This window comes from Schistocerca gregaria, chromosome 6 (assembly GCF_023897955.1).
Source record: "Schistocerca gregaria isolate iqSchGreg1 chromosome 6, iqSchGreg1.2, whole genome shotgun sequence".
Classification (NCBI taxonomy): domain Eukaryota; kingdom Metazoa; phylum Arthropoda; class Insecta; order Orthoptera; family Acrididae; genus Schistocerca; species Schistocerca gregaria.
In genome coordinates, this window is record NC_064925.1 from 152265801 (window position 1) to 152278426 (window position 12626).

The 12626-nt window shown below is 44.3% G+C and overlaps 1 protein-coding gene across 1 annotated transcript in view; it reads right to left on the minus strand.

Moving 5' to 3' along the window:
- The window catches only part of LOC126278778 (protein O-mannosyl-transferase TMTC2), a 990803-nt gene that overhangs the window by 568869 nt on the left and 409308 nt on the right, over positions 1-12626 (minus strand). The window lies entirely within an intron of this gene.

Consider the following 12626-nt stretch of genomic DNA (forward strand, 5'->3'; position numbering starts at 1 on the left):
CTCAATGACGACAGCTTCCCGTACACCACGGCATCATCAGCAAACAGCCGCACATTGTTATCCAGCATATCCAAAAGATCATTTATGTAGATAGAAAACAAGAGCGGTCCTACCACACTTCCCTAGAGCACTCCAGATGATAACCTCACCTCCGATGAACACTCACCATCGAGGACAACGTACTGGGTTCTATTACTTAAGAAATCGTCGAGCCACTCACACATTTGGGAACCAATTCCATATGCTCGCACCTTAGTTAGGGGTCTGCGGTGCGGCAACGAGTCAAACGCTTTTCGGAAGTCAAGGAATATGGCATCCATCTGATACGGTAATACATGGTTCGCAAGATATCATGTGAAGAAAGGGAGAGTTGCTTTTCGCAGGAGCGATGCTTTCTATAGCCGTGCTGATGCGTGGACAGAAACTTCTCTGTCTCAAGGAAGTTCATTATTTTCGAACTGAGAATATGTTGGAGAATCCTACAACAAACCGAAGTTAAGGATATTGGTTTGTAATTTTGAAGATCCGTCCTTCTACCCTTCTTATACACAGGCGTCACCTGCTCTTTTTTTCCAGTCGCTCGGGACTTTACGTTGGGCAAGATATTCGCGATAAATGCAAGCTAAGTAAGGAGCCAATGCAGTAGAGTACTCTCGGCCACAGCGGCCGGCCTCCAGTTCCTGAAAACTTTGAAAAGTGAATCAGAAAAATGCGTCCAGATACTTGAAAAACACAGCGAATTTACGTAGTTCAGAAGCGTAGGTGATTTATTGGTGGCACCACTTTATCTGTATTATCGTCAACCTTATTTGGTTATGTTATTATTTATTATTCTTACAACGAGACCATCAGATCTGTTAATCATGGATTATGATGAATCTTAGATGTTTTGTAGAGGGAACTCTTCGAGACACCTAACTAGCTGCGTTTCTTGCAATGATTCCTGGCTTCCAAAGTAATCGATGTTGAATTTGACGCGTATCAGCTATATCTGGGACACTTGTTTCGTTTGGACTAAGCGAGCGTAGCGAAGTGTCTGTGGTTCACCGCTACCACTTCCGCGGTACGCGTTCAAATGCTGCTCGTGTACTTTCTTAGGCTTTTTCCCCAGCTTCGTTGGAAAGAATAGCATATGTCATCCAAAAGTATTCAAAAGTAGTCATTGTCGCAGTAGTAATTTCATTAATAAATTAATCATGACAGCAAACCTTCTTCAAACGTGCACTCCGTTTGTTACAGAACATCTTGCATCGCTTGCTGTGCCGGAACAGAATTCTTATATACTGCCAACGTTTCGGACAGCCTTGTAAAAAGTTAGTCTCGTAACTACTGCCCCGCATTTTATAATAGCAATAACATGTCAAAATTGCAACCCTTGGCACAGAATGTTGGATGTAAAATCACTTGCAAACAGTGTCGAAAAATGTATACTGGTGAGTCAGACAGATCTGTGGCAGTTAGGCTACGTCAGCATCAGATAAAGTGGCTATTGAGAAAGAAACATTCTACCTTTTCTGATTATCTTTTTGTAGAAAACGATTCATATTATGCAGAATGCTAAGTTGTAAATTCAGCTAGAAAAAGCAGGAAGATGACCCTACTCGAAGTACTGGAATCCAGCCTAGCATTAAAGAATCAGACTCATTTCCATTTTCCCCTTTGTTAAATTAAACTTTATTTATAAATACTTGATTCAGTCTGCCAGTTGATCTTATTACTCACCTGGTTGTTAAATGCACATCCACATAAAAACTTTGTTTGAACCTCCCCCTCACACAAACACACATACACACACACACACACACACACACACACACACACAAACTCAGATGTTTAGTTAATGTCATTATTTCTACGAGACAAAAACATTATATTATGCTTTCCTATGCAGATCCTCTGACGTTTTTGTATCTTCTGTACAAATAATATCTGTGCCAGTCACACAGTATCTTAACATGTTTGCGGCATTCAGTTGTTAACTGAAGATGGCTTGAGAAGCGGAAAGCTGTTTCGTGATAACATAAATATAATTTTGAAGGACACAAGGAAGAGTTTTCCTTTTCACTGTTATTATCATGCTCTTGCACAGCACCGGCGGAAAATTTAGTTAATGTTAAGATGAACCATACTTATATTATGGGTTTGTATTTTTGGAGACGATATTCCTACTTTAAATATACCTTTATTTTAAACGTAACGTTGGTTGCCAACGCTACGTTATGTTGATTAACATGTATGGCAGTAAAAATTGTGTTAATATATTTTATGTGACTATGAATAATTACACACTGGGTCAACAAGGCAACAGTAGTGATTTCAGCTTCTTATATTTCATTACACTACCTATTTTACACTCTGACTATGTAGAACATGGGGCATAAATTAGCAGCCTATTTGTAAGGTGGCACGTCATTTTTAACTCTGTAAGTTGTTGATGAGCACATGAGAGAGAGAAAGTTATGGTTCTGTTAAATAATCTTTGCCCTTGTTGTGGCAGAGTCTTTGCTTCTGCACAGTGTGATACTTTCTTAGTTGAAGTATGGTAGGTGCTGTGCTGACTTGTGACTATAATTGTTAGATGGATAAAGATTTATTTAAAGGAGAGAAAGAGTGAATGTGGTATAGATATTGAGAAGCTAAAAAGAATATTAAGTTCGAATGATATTATTTTTTTGAAGAGAAGAAGGTTGAGGTGAGACTGCACCACTCTGCATTTACTTTGTCAGAATGATTATTGTCAGCTAGTTAACTTTGTTCACTTGCTCAGCGCTGAGAGAAAGAAACCCCAATGCCCTGAGTCAACATATCAGCTGATTAAGCTGTTTGGATTTTACAGAAATTCTCCGTTAATACTTTATTTACCCTTTCTAAATCATCGTTCACTTTGTCTAGCATGGTGCTGTTCAGACCTATGTTAGGCGTGGAGATCACCTGAAGTTGTACTGTGTCTTTTTGAACACATACTTCATTCTAAAAGGGTTGTCGTGGAATATCACTTCATAGAGAAAGGTACTCTCCCCTACCATTGTTTAAAGAAGGTTTATCATTACGCATTTTGAGGTTCCACTCTATGGTGTATAACATGTGGAATAATGTTTGTAAATTTTATTTAAAAGTAGAAATCTAGCTTAACGCTGCAAACTTGCTGTTTGCTATTGTACTTTCGAGAAATCTGTAACAATGTTGTCAAGACGCTATTAAGGGGAAATTTTGATTAGGGTCAGATAATTGTCTTACCTCAGTAACGGATTTAAAATAAATACAATTTCTATTCAGACCAGCTACAATTCATTTCAAATTAGGTAGTTTACTCGATGCTTACGAGTTCAAGTTGAATAACAGTTTGTGGATACAAATTACTGTTAATAGCCGGCCGGAGTGGCCGAGCGGCTCTAGTCGCTACAGTCTGGAACCGCGCGACCGCTACCGTCGCAGGTTCGAATCCTGCCTCGGGCATGGATGTGTGTGATGTCCTTAGGTAAGTTAGGTTTAAGTAGTTCTAACTTCTAGCGGACTGATGACCTAAGAAGTTAAGTCCCATAGTGCTCAGAGACATTTTTTTATTGGTAGCACGCGGCCTTATTTAGAGTGGGAGGTAAATTTGGGATGAATTTCGTACAGAAACACATAGTAGGGGAACTTACATATAACAGCTGTGTGCTTTCAGTTTAATATTTACTTGTGCTCCGTTTAGTAGTTTGTTGGCAGTACCATAAATATTTATTGCTTGTAGAAAGTACACACTAACATTATGACTGAATTTAACTTAACCGTAAATTGGTTGGCAATAATGTGACATGACGTTAACATTACACAGGTAGAAAATTTGGTTTATTACAATTTCGTTTATTGTGGGACTCACGCAAAAGAACTTTAACTTGATACTTTAACTGGTTTCCTTACAAATGTTACATATAGTTTCCGAGAAATGTTGAGCTGTTTTGCATTGATGAACGTAATTTTCTGAAAACATCGCTGTGTGCTAAGTTACATATGAGGAAGCCTTCAGCGGTCCGTAAATCGCTCATGTAATTACAAAAAATCTAACTTTACACCCAAAGGCTATTTCATTTATAACTACTAATCACATACTGCTGCATTCCCAGCATTAACTACCTTGGATTGTCGAGACAGAAGTTAAATTTAAACAAATTCCATCGCTACGAACGACAACTTCTCACAGAATACGTAGATTTAGCTGTAAAAGGTCGTACAGTTGTATGTGAGTAAAGGATCTTGAGTTTCAGTTTGGCTGCTCAAGCGAATACTTTGTAGGTTTTTTAGTACTGCTCTCAATATTCCGTAAATTGGCCGTTTATGACACTATGGAAGCATTCACAGTACTCGGGCTGCCCACTGTATAAACATGAATGTGGCTTCACTCTGTTTCCGGAATGGCCTGACGTCGGCCCGAGAACGACTCGCACCAAAGCAATGTCTGCGCCACACCACCCGGGGGTGCAGTTGGTGCCGCCGGCGTCGGGCAGCTGACAGCGCGCGCACACAGTCCGTTTGCTAGCGCTCTATCGCCCGCGCGACGCGAGCCAGCAGCTAGTAATATTAATGGCGCCATTCCGGTAGACGTTATGGCCAATAAAACGTGAGCGCGGCAGTAAATTAGGTGACGCGGGCGTAAGGCGGGCGGCCGCTCCTGTCGACGTCGTCGGCCTCGCGGCCAACCTGGCGCGACGCGCTGCGACGCCCCGCAATCGGCGCCGACGGGGGAGGGCTGTGACGTCACCATCTCTGGTTGCCGGCAGGCCGCGACTGCACTCGCTGCCTACTGCTGAGGACATCTACCGTTGCGTACTGGCGAGATACAGGCATTCCGAGTCCCACTATGGTACCATAGCTAATTTTCGATATTCTAAGGTACCACCAGTAATCCCTTCCCCACGCCAACTGTTTATACGCTACTGACCATTAAAATTGCTACACCAAGAAGAAATGCAGATGATAAACGGGTATTCATTGGACAAATGTATTATACTAGAACTGACATGTGATTACATTTTCACGCAATTTGGACGCATGGATCCTGAGAAATCAGTACCCAGAACAACCACAACGGCCTTGATACGCCTGGGCATTGAGTCAAACAGAGCTTGGATGGCGTGTACAGGTACAACTGCAGATGCAGCTTCAACACGATACCGCAGTTCATCAAGAGTAGTGACTTGCGTATTGTGACGAGCTTGTTGCCCGGCCACCATTGACAAGACGTTTTCAATTGGTGAGAGATCTGGAGAATGTGCTGGCCAGGACAGCAGTCGAACAGTATCCAGAAAGGCCCGTACAGGACATGCAAAATGCGGTCGTGCATTATTCTGCTGAAGGGTTTCGCAGGGATCAAATGAAGGGTAGAGCTACGGGGCGTAACATATCTCAAATGTAACGTCCTCGTTTCAATGTGCCGTCAATGCGCACAAGAGCTGACCGAGACGTGTAACCAATGGCACCCCGTACCATCAAGCCGGGTGATACGCCAGTATGGCGATGACGAATACACGCATGTAATGTGCGTTCACCTCGATGACACCAAATACGGATGCGACCATTATGACGCTGTAAACAGAACCGGGGTGTCATTCGTACGCCCTGGTTCGTTGTTGAGTACACCATCACAGGTGCTCCTGTCTGTGATGCAGCGTCAAGGGTAACCGGAGCCATAGTCTCCGAGCTAATAGTCCATGCTGCTCCAAACGTCGTCGAACTGTTCGTGTAGATGGTTGTTGTCTTGCAAACGTCCCCATCTGCTGACTCAGGGCTCGAGACGTGGCTGCACGATCTGTTACAGCCATGTAAACAAGATGCCTGTCATCTCGACTGCTAGTGATATGAGGTCGTTGGGATCCACCACGGCGTTCCGTATTACCCTCCTGAACCCACCGACTCCATATTCTGCTAACGGTCATTGGATCTCGACCAAAGCGAACAGCAATGACGAGATACGATAAACCGCAATCGCAATAGGCTACAATTCGACCTTTATCAAAGTCGGAAATGTGATGGTACGCATTTCTTCTCATTACACGAGGTAGCACAACAGTGTTTTCACCAGGCAACGCCGGTCAACTGCTGTTTGTGTATGAGAAATCGGTTGGAAACTTTCCTCATCTCAACACGTTGTATGTGTTGCCACCGGCGCCAACCTTGTGTGAATAATCTGAAAAGCTAATCATTTGCATATCACAATATCTTCTTCCTCTCGGTTAAATTTGGCGTCTGTAGCACTTCATCTTCGTGGTGTAGACATTTTAATGCCTATGAACTCCATGTGTAAGGCAGGTTCACGAATTCGATTAGATATCGACTAAGTTTAATGTCTTAAATATATGGCATTCACCATGCAATACCTTCATGGTTGAAGAGGTAAATACCTAATTAAGTTCGTTTAATTAGTATCGGACTACTCACCCAAGGTCTAAGGAAAAAGTAAAAAGAAAAGTTTATGACGTCACATCTCCTAATGTTTAAGTCGTACAATGATACAATTTAGAAGGTACACTGAAAGGTTTGCATGGATACTGCCTAACAAATTTGTTGCTAGTTGCTAGTATAGAAATAATAAATTTAAACGCCGTGCCTGGAGCTGACATTTTGTGCTCAGTGTCAGCGAGAAGAATTTTCGTAAATGTATGTATGTATGTGTGTATGTTTGCCTGTGTTTATGTATGTTCCACATCTCTTTCTGAACTACTGGGGCGATGTCAACCAAATTTTTTTCAGAACAAAAACAATCTCGTTTGCGAAATTATTTTGTGTCATTTTTATATTATATGTGGTTTCATGAATGATGGGTCATGGTACCCAGCTACTTTTACACAATCTGGTGATGCGCCTGAAGCGTGAAACGCGCCACTGACAATAAATAATTTCGCAATCGACACTGTTGTTTTGAAACGCTTCTTTAAAGCGCTTGCTGTAACAGGCGACCTTGATGGAATGGGAATTCTTTCCTGTCAGGCAACAATCGCTGCGGTTATAAGAACCACGTATCTAACATAGTTCAGAAGATATGACGTCATAAAAATGAGATGCGTTAAGTAGTTGCAGTGTTGTGCATCAGGTTTAAATTTATTAGTCGCTTTCTACGAACACTATTCTCAACACATTTCGGAGACAGTGCCGATGAATGTACCTACACATATACATCATTGTACGAGACACAGTTCTATAGATATGACGTCGTAAATACTGCGACGTGTGAAAGTCGTCGCAACATGCAGGAAGTTATAAACCATTTCTTCTTTATTACAAACACACTCGTACAGTTGCGTAAAATTATGGTAATCCCTGGTACCTGGAAGCGCTGTTGTCAGCTTTCCACTGCGAAGCGTGAACAGCTGTAGGCGAAAACAGTAGCCGTCTATAGAGCTATGAATAGGCATTGCCTTAGAGACGTTTGCAAAATTGAGATGTAGACACACGAGCAGGTGCAACCCGAGTGCAGAACCCTTCCAGGTTTGCGGTTCTTTAACATGGATACGGTACTTACATATGTATATACACTCCTGGAAATGGAAAAAAGAACACATTGACACCGGTGTGTCAGACCCACCATACTTGCTCCGGACACTACGAGAGGGCTGTACAAGCAATGATCACACGCACGGCACAGCGGACACACCAGGAACCGCGGTGTTGGCCGTCGAATGGCGCTAGCTGCGCAGCATTTGTGCACCGCCGCCGTCAGTGTTAGCCAGTTTGCCGTGGCATACGGAGCTCCATCGCAGTCTTTAACACTGGTAGCATGCCGCGACAGCGTGGACGTGAACCGTATGTGCAGTTGACGGACTTTGAGCGAGGGCGTATAGTGGGCATGCGCGAGGCCGGGTGGACGTACCGCCGAATTGCTCAACACGTGGGGCGTGAGGTCTCCACAGTACACCGATGTTGTCGCCAGTGGTCGGCGGAAGGTGCACGTGCCCGTCGACCTGGGACGGGACCGCAGCGACGCACGGATGCACGCCAAGACCGTAGGATCCTACACAGTGCCGTAGGGGACCGCACCGCCACTTCCCAGCAAATTAGGGACACTGTTGCTGCTGGGGTATCGGCGAGGACCATTCGCAACCGTCTCCATGAAGCTGGGCTACGGTCCCGCACACCGTTAGGCCGTCTTCCGCTCACGCCCCAACATCGTGCAGCCCGCCTCCAGTGGTGTCGCGACAGGCGTGAATGGAGGGACGAATGGAGACGTGTCGTCTTCACCGATGAGAGTCGCTTCTGCCTTGGTGCCAATGATAGTCGTATGCGTGTTTGGCGCCGTGCAGGTAAGCGCCACAATTAGGACTGCATACGACCGAGGCACACAGGGCCAACACCCGGCATCATGGTGTGGGGAGCGATCTCCTACACTGGCCATACACCTCTGGTGATCGTCGAGGTGACACTGAATAGTGCACGGTACATCCAAACCTTCATCGAACCCATTGTTCTACCATTCCTAGACCGGCAAGGGAACTTGCTGTTCCAACAGGACAATGCACGTCCGCATGTATCCCGTGCCACCCAACGTGCTCTAGAAGGTGTAAGTCAACTACCCTGGCCAGCAAGATCTCCGGATCTGTCCCCCATTGCGCATGTTTGGGACTGGATGAAGCGTCGTCTCACGCGGTCTGCACGTCCAGCACGAACGCTGGTTCAACTGAGGCGCCATGTGGAAATGGCATGGCAAGCCGTTCCACAGGACTACATCCAGCATCTCTACGATCGTCTCCATGGGAGAATAGCAGCCTGCATTGCTGCGAAAGGTGGATATACACTGTACTAGTGCCGACATTGTGCATGCTCTGTTGCCTGTGTCTATGTGTCTGTGGTTCTGTCAGTGTGATCATGTGATGTATCTGACCCCAGGAATGTGTCAATAAAGTTTCCCCTTCCTGGGACAATGAATTCACGGTGTTCTTATTTCAATTTCCAGGAGTGTATTATACATATTTCTCTGTACGACTGCTTCATAATTTCAAAAGTTTCCTTGATGAATACAAGCAAACGAATTTTTTACCATACTTCACTACAAACGCCGTTAATATGTCGTTTTATTTCTAATAGAAAATTGGTAAAATGGATACCTGGCCAACGCCGAGTTTGTCAGTTAGTTACGTATACAATTTGTTGGATGTCAGCCGTATTCTCAAGCAGTGAATGAATATAGTCTGCTAATATGCACTTCGTGAGTTGCGCTGTCGCAAGATATATACACAGTTTCTAGCTTAAATACGTGATTTATTGTGTTAGGTCTTCTACGTAAGACTACATCTCTCAATACGCATACTACACTGAAGCGCCAAAAACTCATATAGACATCCTTATTGAAATAGTTTGTAACCCAACAATTGTGTGGCGCTGTTGTTATATCGGTTACCGCTGCTACAATGGCAGGCTATCAAGATTTAAGTGGGTTAGAACATGACGTTACAGTCAGCGCACGAGCGATGGGCCACAGCATCTCCGAAGTGGCGATGAAGCATGCATTTTCCCGTATGACCATTTCACGAGTGTACAGTGAATATCAGGAATTGGGTAAAACATTAAATCTCCGACATCGCGGCTGCTGGAAGAAAGATCTTGTAAGAACGGGACCAACGACGACTGAAGAGAATCATTCAACGTGACAGAAGTACAACCCTCCAGCAAATTGCTGCAGATTCAATGCACGACCATCAACAAGTGTCAGCGTCCGAGCAAGTGAACGAATCATCATCGATATGGGCATTCAGAGCCGAAGGCCCACTTTTGTACCCTTGATGACTGCTCGACACAAAGCTTTATGTCTCACTTGTTTCCGTCAACACAGAAATTTGACTGTTGATGACTGGGAACATGTTGTCTAGTAGAACGAGTCTCCTTTCAAACAGTATCGAGCGGATGGAGGTGTACGGGTACGGAGACAGCCTCATGAATGCATGGACGTCGCATGTCAGCTGGGGACTGTTCAAGCTGGTGGAGGTTCTGTTATAGTGTGAGGCGTGTGGGACTGGAGTGATATCGGTCCCCTGATACGTCTAGATACGCCTCTGACAAGTGACACGTAGGTAAACATCAAGTCAGATCACCTACATCCATTCATGTCCATTGTGCATTCCGACGGGCTTGGGCAGTGCTAGCAGGACAATGCGACATCCCACACGTCCAGGATTGCTACAAGGTGGCTCCCAAAACACTTGTGCGTTTAAATACATCCGCTGGCCACCAAACTCCCCAGACATAAACATTACCGAGCATATGCCATGCAACGTGCTGTTCAGACGGGATCTCCACCCCCTCGTACTCTTACAGATTTATGGACAGTCCTGCAGGATTCAAGGTGTCAATTCCCTCCAGCACTACTTCAGACATTACGTAAGTCCATGCCATATCGTCTTGCAGCGTTTCCGCGTGCTCGCGGGGGCCCTACAAGAAGTTAGATTCAAATGGTTCCAATGGCTCTGAGCACTATGGGACTTAACATCTGTGGCCTCAGTCCCCTAGAACCTAACTAACCTAAGGACATCACACACACCGATACCCGAGGCAGGATTCGATCCTGCAACCGTAGCGGTCGCGCGGTTCCAGACTGAAGCGCTTGGTCACAACGGGCGGCACGATGTTAGTCAGGTGTACCAATTTCTTCGGCTCTTCAGTGTATGACAGCATTTTAAATTTTGGATATTTGGTCACTAATGGTGCACGGTACTGAAAATCAAGTTTTGGTTGCCTCTGGAAGCCATTATGTAGGCAACGTGCAAACCGTAGCTGTCTTAGCCGTTCGGTAAAATAAGTTTCTAAAAGCTATTTAGTACAACAAAGCACGGAAATTTCGGAAGGGAATAGTCTGTGTGCATTAGCTCTTTCAAATGGTTCAAATGGCTCTGAGCATTATGGGACTTCACATCTATGGTCATCAGTCCCCGAGAACTACTTAAACCTAACTAACCTAAGGACAGCACACAACACCCAGTCATCACGAGGCTGAGAAAATCCCTGACCCCGCCGGGAATCGAACCCGGGAACCCGGGCGTGGGAAGCGAGAACGCTACTGCACGACCACGAGCTGCGGACTTTAGCTCTTTCAGTGCAGCTGTTGGTACACCATTATAATTAAACTTCGAAATCGGTGTAAGCAAGTTCCACCATGTAGGATAGAGCAGAAGACGAATAATTTTAAGTTTTTGAAGTAGAGCATCCGGTTAGACAAAAGAGGGCTCTGTTTGTAACCAAGCATTTAATATGCTTAAGCAGACACATTCATGACCAACACTAAAATAACTCACGTATTGAAAGGTTTTTCAAGGATGGTCATTTTATGCATGGCAACAACTTCCTCACTCTTTAATTTCTTGACAAGAATTAATAATCGGCTGCTGAGTATTTGTAGCTGTGGTAACAACTCGTTATGTGCATTATGGTGTTATTTTTCGAATTATTAACACTACTGACTTGTGCATTTTGGTTTCACAGTAGCTCAATATGCTTTGAAAAACACAATCGTCACTCGAAACTCGAATTACCACGGAAGTAGCCCACCATTTCCCATACCGAAGAAATCGCTTGATCAGCTAAGTTACCACTCTAGTAATAACCTTTTTTTTTATGAGGAGGCAGTAAAAATTGAAATATTCAGTGATCAATCTATAATTAATAGTGTAATAAATGTTGGTTTTTACGTTTGGACGTCAAATGTTGCTCAAGGCAGGAAAATGTATTGTTTAAAATTTATAATTTAATAAGGAGTGACAGTTATTCATAGATTTCAAACTAACCCCCTTTGACGTTTTCAGAGCTGAGTTTATAAGCAGAAGCCAGTTTTTCAATATATAAAACACTGAAAACTTTGCAACACCAGCAACCGGAATACACTCAGGAATTGTGATCTGCTTAGTTCATGGCACAGTTCAGCGTTTAATCTTATCAGTTAATAATAATAGGATCACAAAGTTTCCGTTTGAATGCCACACACTTCAGAATCGACATGCCAATCAGGAAGAACCACAGTGATCACTGAGGCAATTATCAAAAAATGGTTCAAATGGCTCTGAGCACTATGGGACTCAACTGCTGTGGTCATCAGTCCCCTAGAACTTAGAACTACTTAAACCTAACTAACCTAAGGACATCACATACATCCACGCCCGAGTCAGGATTCGAACCTGGGACCGTAGCAGTCGCACGGTTCCGGACTGCGCGCCTAGAATCGCGAGACCACCGCGGCCGGCGAGGCAATTATCCATCGATGCACCAAGGTGGACGTACGCGCCTAGTAAAACACGTTGTCTAATGCGTGAAGTCCGTAACTATCTGCTCACATCGTCGTTCGATATGAATCATCGACACTTTAATGCTATTTTTAAGGGACGAAAGGCGTGGTAATCAGCGTCTGGTTCACAGAGCGGGTACTCGATTGTCTCCACTTGAGGTGATATAGCTTCAGATCAACGGCGTCTCATGTTGAAACGCAACGAGAACGGAATTGGCGTGCTATTCTTTAGCGGTGTGTTTCGACACCTTCTTCATCCTCCTTGGGTGTCTACCGGCGATTGCCCTTCGGCAGCCACGAAAAGGATAACAGTCATTAGGACGCATCTAGTAATATGAAGTGTGGTGTCACCGCCAGACACCACACTTGCTAGGTGGTAGCCTTT